We start from the raw sequence: 7,500 nt of genomic DNA, 5'->3' as shown, positions 1-7,500 counted from the left end.
GTGGCCCGATTCATCGCAACCCTGTTCCCTGCGGTGTCTGTCCGGAACCGCAGGGCCGTTAGAAAACGCGATGGCTTTAACAGGGTTGGATTGTAGAGCCAAGCATTTCCAATCCTATCATCTCTAAAATTGTGCACCGCCTTCCCTTGAGCAGTGCACTTCCCCCAGTGGTCTAATTCCCGCTCTTTCTCACCTGCCTTCCATTTGTCGACCTGCTTGACAGACACAATCGGCCAGTTGATCCGAGAGGCCATAGCCTGGCTTTTAAGTTTATTTTCTAGGCCGGTTGTCCTTGCAAGAGCTTGGATGGCTGGGTCAGGGTTATTCAAGAACCGTAACCCCGATTTTAAGCTGGAGCTGACGCATATTACTTCCAGCTTCGGGAAACCTAGTCCCCCATTTCGCTTATTTGCGTATATGAGCCCATTAGTCGTACATGCGGGCAAATGCAGTATGTCCTTAACGGCCACCCGCAGGTCACCGTCAAGGAGTCTTAACGTCGTGACCGGCGCCACTCCCGTAACCAGCCGGTAAAGATAGTGGGGGACCAGGTAAGTGGAGAGTAGATTTAATTTCTGGTGGGGTTTTAAAGCCAATCTTTTAACCCTTCTAGTGGCATTTCTCACCTCGTCGCGGATGTCACCGAGGTCTATTCCTGTCCATGGTGTAATAGAGATCCCCAGATATCGTATTCGTGTCTCTGCATTGGCAAATGGGACACGCTCTCCACCTTGGAAGCATAATTCCGGATCCTTCAAGTAAAACGAATCTCTTGTTGGCACAACTTGGAATGCTGCGCATTTGGGTGCCGACATGCTCATACCCAGAGCTACTAGGTATGACTCTGTGAGTTTGAGGAGGTTTCTGGCCTGTGATACGTCGTTGGCAATTAGAATCAGGTCATCTGCGAAGGCCAAGCAAGATATACTCTGCTCCTCATTGATTTTGTATCCGGGCTGTTTCTCCAGCATGAGTAGGAGTGGCTCTAGGGCTAAGTTAAATAATAGAGGAGACAACGGGTCTCCTTGTTTCACTCCACGCTGTAAACGGACTGGGATAGTCGTCCCACCATATTGAATATTGGTGTGCACATCCTGGTATGCTTGGCAGACGAGCCGTATCACATGCTCGGGTGCCCCTTTTCGTCGCAGTGCAGGTCCCAATACATCATGGGGTACCGTGTCAAATGCCTTCGCGACATCCAGCTGCACTATCACCAGGCCTCCTTGTTTCTTGCTATTTGCAAGGATTTCAGACAGGATGTGCACATTATTGTAGCACCCCATTTCTGATGTAAAACCCTTCTGGCGAGGGGTGCAGTTTATTCGTCTCCTAAGCTTAGTGTCGATTATCCCCCAGTATATTCGGCACAATAACGAACTGATGGTGAGGGGACGATAGTTTTCGCATCTGCTGCTATCTTTCCCTTCCTTAGGAATTAGTACGGTCCGATTCTTCTTCCAGGAAGACGGCTGTGATCCCGTAACCATTAACAGGTTATAGAGCTTCCGGAGAGATACAACCATTTCCCGGGAGCGCAGCTGACATTTCTTTATGCCGTCAAGTCCGGGAGCCGTGCCCGCCTTGATCCTAGTGATCCTATCCTTAACGTCGCGATTTGTAATCGGCTTAAGGAGGTCGCTGAGGGGAAGACTTTCCTCCTGATCACCCATGTCGGGCAGTTGTATGATCGGCTTGGTATTCCATAATTGCTCGTACATACCTCTTATGTCGTCAGCTTTAAGGGGGAGCTCTCCTTGCATCCAGTAATCTATACCATTCCGGACGTACTTTGCAAGGAGGCCTGGATTTTTCTTGTAGAGGTCCTGTGTTTTGGAAAAAATGTATCGCCGGTAAGCTCTCTTACCCGCTTCTCTTCGTTTCGCTCGTCCTCGGCGTCGACCGTTCGCCGGCAGGGACGAAATTAAGAGGTCATAAATCTGGTCAACGTCGTCTTGTGATATATTGCTAGGCGCCTCCTTAGCGACTCTCAGGAGGTCATCAATTCTAGCCAGAAATTCACCCACTGCCAGGGGATTCTCCCCTTCAACTTCGCCAGCTATTGCACTATCTATGATCCCCTGCGCCCAATTATCGACTTAAGAGAGTCATAGTTACTCCCGCCGTTTACCCGCGCTTTTTTGAATTTCTTCACGTTGACATTCAGAGCACTGGGCAGAAATCACATTGCGTCAACACCCGTGGGGGCCATCGCAATGCTTTGTTTTAATTAGACAGTCGGATTCCCCTAGTCCGTGCCAGTTCTGAGCTGAGCGTTGAATGGCGGCCGAAGAGGACGATCGTTCTAGACGAAAGCCTCGCAGCAAGGAAGATCCGCGGGAGGCCAAGGCACGGGACCGAGCTCGGATTCCCATCAATGTGTTCACCTCGCCCAGGCCCGGCACGTCAGCCAGACCCGCTTCCCGACCAAGCCCGACACGCCCCGCTCCTCAGAGCCAATCCTTATTCCGAAGTTACGGATCCAATTTGCCGACTTCCCTTACCTACATTAATCTATCGACTAGAGGCTCTTTACCTTGGAGACCTGCTGCGGATATGGGTACGAACCGGCGCGACACCTCCACGTGGCCCTCTCCTGGATTTTCAAGGTCCGAGGGGAAGATCCGGACACCGCCGCAACTGCGGTGCTCTTCGCGTTCCAAACCCTATCTCCCTGCTAGAGGTTTCCAGGGAACTCGAACGCTTATACAGAAAAGAAAACTCTCCCCGGATCTCCCGACGGCGTCTCCAGGTCATTTTGGGTTACCCCGACGAACACTCTTACGAGGGCCCGATTGGTAAGCGGTTCCGCTGCCGGGTTCCGGAATAGAAACCGGATTCCCTTTCGCCCGATGGGTGTGTGTTTGTTTATCATTTAATGATATTTTGCTCTCTCTCTTAGGACACCTCATCTACATAGGATTTCTCTTAGGGCTTAGGATCGACTGACTCGTGTGCAACGGCTGTTCACACGAAACCCTTCTCCACGTCAGTCCTCCAGGGCCTCGCTGGAGTATTTGCTACTACCACCAAGATCTGCACCGACGGCGGCTCCAGGCAGGCTCACGCCCAGACCCTTCTGCGCACACCGCCGCGACCCTCCTACTCGTCAGAGCTTCATGGAAGACGCGCCTTTAAAAAAAGCTAACGTCAACCTCACTTGCCGCTGACGGCGGAGTATAGGCGCGACGCTTCAGCGCCATCCATTTTCAGGGCTAGTTGCTTCGGCAGGTGAGTTGTTACACACTCCTTAGCGGATTCCGACTTCCATGGCCACCGTCCTGCTGTCTTAAGCAACCAACGCCTTTCATGGTATCCCATAAGCGTCGACTTAGGCGCCTTAACTCTGCGTTTGGTTCATCCCACAGCGCCAGTTCTGCTTACCAAAATTGGCCCACTTGGCACTCTGATCCAATATAATCTCGCGGCTTCATTGATCCAAGCAAGCCAGAGATCTCACCCATTTAAAGTTTGAGAATAGGTTGAGGTCGTTTCGGCCCCAAGGCCTCTAATCATTCGCTTTACCAGATGAGACTCGCACACGTTCATCAAAAGAGAACGAGCGAGTGCCAGCTATCCTGAGGGAAACTTCGGAGGGAACCAGCTACTAGATGGTTCGATTAGTCTTTCGCCCCTATACCCAGTTCCGACGATCGATTTGCACGTCAGAATCGCTACGGACCTCCATCAGGGTTTCCCCTGACTTCGTCCTGACCAGGCATAGTTCACCATCTTTCGGGTCCCAACGTGTACGCTCTGGGTGCGCCTCTTCTCGCAATGAGAACGAGACGCCCCGGGAGTGCGAGGCCGCATCGTGACGCGGCCCATCCTCCCTTGATCGACGCTAAGGTACGATCTTCACTTTCATTGCGCCTTTAGGTTTACATGTCCCAATGACTCGCGCACATGTTAGACTCCTTGGTCCGTGTTTCAAGACGGGTCCTGAGAGTACCCAAAGCAGTAGCGTCGCTGACCGGTAATTCAAAGCTTGGCCAGTCCGAGGACACCGCCTGCTAACAGCTGGTTAGGCCCGGAGCCGGCGCTAGGTCCGTACCATCCGGGTGACAAACTAACCGAGCTTGCGGCGGGCCTGACGCACACACATTCGAAAATGGATTGGTTGCGGCCCGATACCGTCAGAGTACCGTCACGCAGCCGGCCAGGCGATCGAGCGTCTGCCGTGTGCGCACGAAGGCGACACGACAGGCAACAACTCGAGCCGTAGACCGACACGCAACGGGTCGCGACGTTCTACTAAGGGAGAAGTGCACGACTACGCGACCGGAACATTTGCCGAAGATGGTGTACCCTCGCACTGGAACCACCGAAGTGGCCCATTACGGGCTATCTGCGCACCAACGGAAGCCAGCCTCGTCGACGATGAATCTCCCCATTCGATCTTTTGGGTTTCTCAGGTTTACCCCTGAACGGTTTCACGTACTCTTGAACTCTCTCTTCAAAGTTCTTTTCAACTTTCCCTCACGGTACTTGTTCGCTATCGGTCTCGTGGTCATATTTAGCCTTAGATGGAGTTTACCACCCACTTAGGGCTGCACTCTCAAGCAACCCGACTCTAAGGAGAGGTCCTCCCGAAACGCGTACCAGTCGCTACGGGCCTGGCACCCTCTACGGGTAAATGGCCCCATTCAAGATGGACTTGGACGCGGTTCGACGTCTCGGGATAAATTGACCCTCCTGAACACTACATTTCCCAACGGCAGAACCGCGGGATTCAGTGCTGGGCTAATTCCTGTTCGCTCGCCGCTACTAAGGAAATCCTTGTTAGTTTCTTTTCCTCCGCTTAGTAATATGCTTAAATTCAGCGGGTAATCTCGCCTACTCTGAGGTCGTCGTACGTGATACAAAATTTTGTGTGTTTCGGCCGAAAGAGCGTAAAAGTAGTACTCGCGAAAACGTACAAAGCACAAAAAAAAAAGAAAAAAAAAGAAAACGAAACAACACTACACGACAGAAGAGAGAAAAAGGTAAACAAAAAACCGATATATGCCTTATGCGCCACACCAAAGTGTCAATATAATTCTTTCTTCATCTCGTGTGTCGATCGGAAACTCTCGCTAGACGATCTGGCCGGTTAACTTTAACGTCCGTCGAAAAGAACTTTCGGGGACTGGACGACCGACAGATCGCGCGGTTCCGCACGAATCGACAATGAAGAAAAGAAAAGACATGGGGCGACCGACATAAAGGTTCTCATCATTGGATATACCTTTTCTCTCTCCGCGGTGCTGTTCCGTGCGTGAACACACAAGTGTGTCTTTTGCGTCGTGTGACAATCAAGTTCGAAATAAGCCTCGCCAATAGAGGAGTATACATATTATTATAAAAAAAAAAATAATAATACATATAACCCGGTGGGATTTCTTTTTCTCTCTACTTCTTGTATAATTGAACCAAAAACCACGGGGGTACAGAAACGTTGCGCACGAAACGATTTATCATCGATCAAACACAAAACCAAATTAGAGACACGAGAGAAAGAGAGTAAGATCTCAAGACGCACATAGGCCGTCATCAATACGATTCAACGCGAACGTGGCGATGGAATGGCAATCGCACAGATTAGCGAGGACACGTCGACGACGGGGAATAATTCCGACCCGATCAAGTACGACGTGCTCCATCCCGCACATTGCTGCGCTTTGCTCCGCTGTCCATCGATCATCAAAGCGTTCGCGATAGAACGAGAGATCTCTTTCGTCTCTTCCCTCGAAGACTCGAAAAGGAATGTGTTTGTCGAAATCGCCGGCAACGACGACCCTCCGCCGTATGGCAATTATAACGTAGAGTTAAGAAACTCATCCACGCACAGGCATATTCTCTCCCTGGGGCTTAACATTGCCACACTACACACACTCTGTGTGCCACACAGTATTCTTTCTTTCTTTTATAATTTGTGTGTCCATCTCTGTAGTCTCGCGAGACTCTTGTAAATATACCTCTTTCGTATATACGCATCATTTCAGGCGACGTCGGGAGCGCGTTAAATGTTCATGAGTGGAAACGCTTCTTTCCGCAAGGCGAATCGTTTCGCAGAGAAGGTGAGAGATTTGGAGATCCTCGTCGAAGCGGTGCCTTACGGGCGGTCGTATTTTCAATACGACTCACGACACCGTAAAAACACTCACGCAAGTCCGAACGTAAGAAATACCAATCCCTACTTCGCCTCTCGTGGAAACTAGATATATATATATTTGTATGTGTTTATAAGACGCAATGCAAAAATTGGCAATTTTCACAGAACCGCGACAAACGCCGACGAAACGCCCATCATTCGCTCGTACGTAGCATCTTTGCAACCCGACTCCGAAACGCTCTTTGGCGCCCTCCAAAAATATATTTGGAGAGGTAAGCGACGGCGGGGACTTACAAGAGCAACGCAAGCAGTTTATGGTTACGTAAACGACCCTCAGCCAGGCGTGGTCCAGGAATTGTATCCGTGGACCGCAATGTGCGTTCGAAATGTCGATGTTCATGTGTCCTGCAGTTCACACGTTGACGCGCAATTAGCTGCGTTCTTCATCGACCCACGAGCCAAGTGATCCACCGTTCAGGGTAATCGTATATATTTTTGATTTACAAATCAATATATGTATATGTCTCTTGTTCTGCGGTTCGTAAGAACGCATTGTACCTGAACGCTCCAACCAGCGCGCGAAGGAGATTCGTTCAGGCGTCGTTTTAAGGACGACACTATCGTCGTCCGTGGAAACGGAAAAAAAAAAACCGTCAGATACGCAACACGTATCTGACGGCCGGGCGAACAGTACATTGAAAAACCGTTAACGTGGAAAACGCGGAGATGAATATATTCTCTGAAAACGACGGGGATCGTAGACAACCCGATACTGGATCCAGAGATGTAATAATATTCCTCTCCTCTTCACTTCCATTTCATTTGATGTGAGAACGGAGGACTTCACAGCCGGCTCTGGCAGCGGTCATTCGTCCCAAGCTCTCGCGATGCGCACTATTGGGCCACACGCACGGAGTAGGGTGTCAGACTCACGACTGCTTTAAAAGCGAGCTTCACGAGCCGGTCCACTTCCCGTATAAAACACATTTCCATAAAATGTTGGTGTGTGCTCGAGGTAACGATAAATTCCGATACAAGCGGACTCGCGAGCCGGCTCTGGCCGTAGGCGCGATCCCCGTTCTCGTCCCAAGCTCGTCTGCGCGCACTATTGGGCCACACAGAGAGTAGGGTGTCGTCGGGAATAATCGCGCCATTGGCTTTATAGCGAGCGTCACGGCCGGTCCTCTCGGAACACCGTTTTTCGTCGGAACGATATTACCATATTTTTATTTTATTCGACAGATTAGCGGACTCACAGCCGGCTCTGGCAGCGGTCATTCGTCCCAAGCTCTCGCGATGCGCACTATTGGGCCACACGCACGGAGTAGGGTGTCAGACTCACGACTGCTTTACAAAAGCGAGCATCACGAGCCGGTCCGCTCTGGCGAATGTATAATATTATAATA

At 50.7% G+C, this 7,500-nt stretch overlaps 1 non-coding gene and 1 pseudogene across 1 annotated transcript; both read right to left on the bottom strand.

The window, feature by feature from the left end:
• LOC143219679 (large subunit ribosomal RNA) overlaps window positions 1–4,850 on the bottom strand; it is a 7,303-nt pseudogene extending 2,453 nt beyond the window's left edge.
• Window positions 4,851–6,421: 1,571 nt separating this feature from the next.
• On the bottom strand, window positions 6,422–6,576 carry LOC143219659 (5.8S ribosomal RNA). The gene has a single exon (XR_013011423.1). It is a non-coding gene; the product is annotated as a 5.8S ribosomal RNA (ribosomal RNA).
• Between the last annotated feature and the right edge of the window lie 924 nt (window positions 6,577–7,500).

The sequence above is a fragment of the Lasioglossum baleicum genome, unplaced genomic scaffold (genome assembly GCF_051020765.1).
Source record: "Lasioglossum baleicum unplaced genomic scaffold, iyLasBale1 scaffold0057, whole genome shotgun sequence".
NCBI classification, from domain to species: domain Eukaryota; kingdom Metazoa; phylum Arthropoda; class Insecta; order Hymenoptera; family Halictidae; genus Lasioglossum; species Lasioglossum baleicum.
Note: the sequence above shows the minus strand (reverse complement) of the source record. Positions and strands in the feature narration are given on the sequence as shown.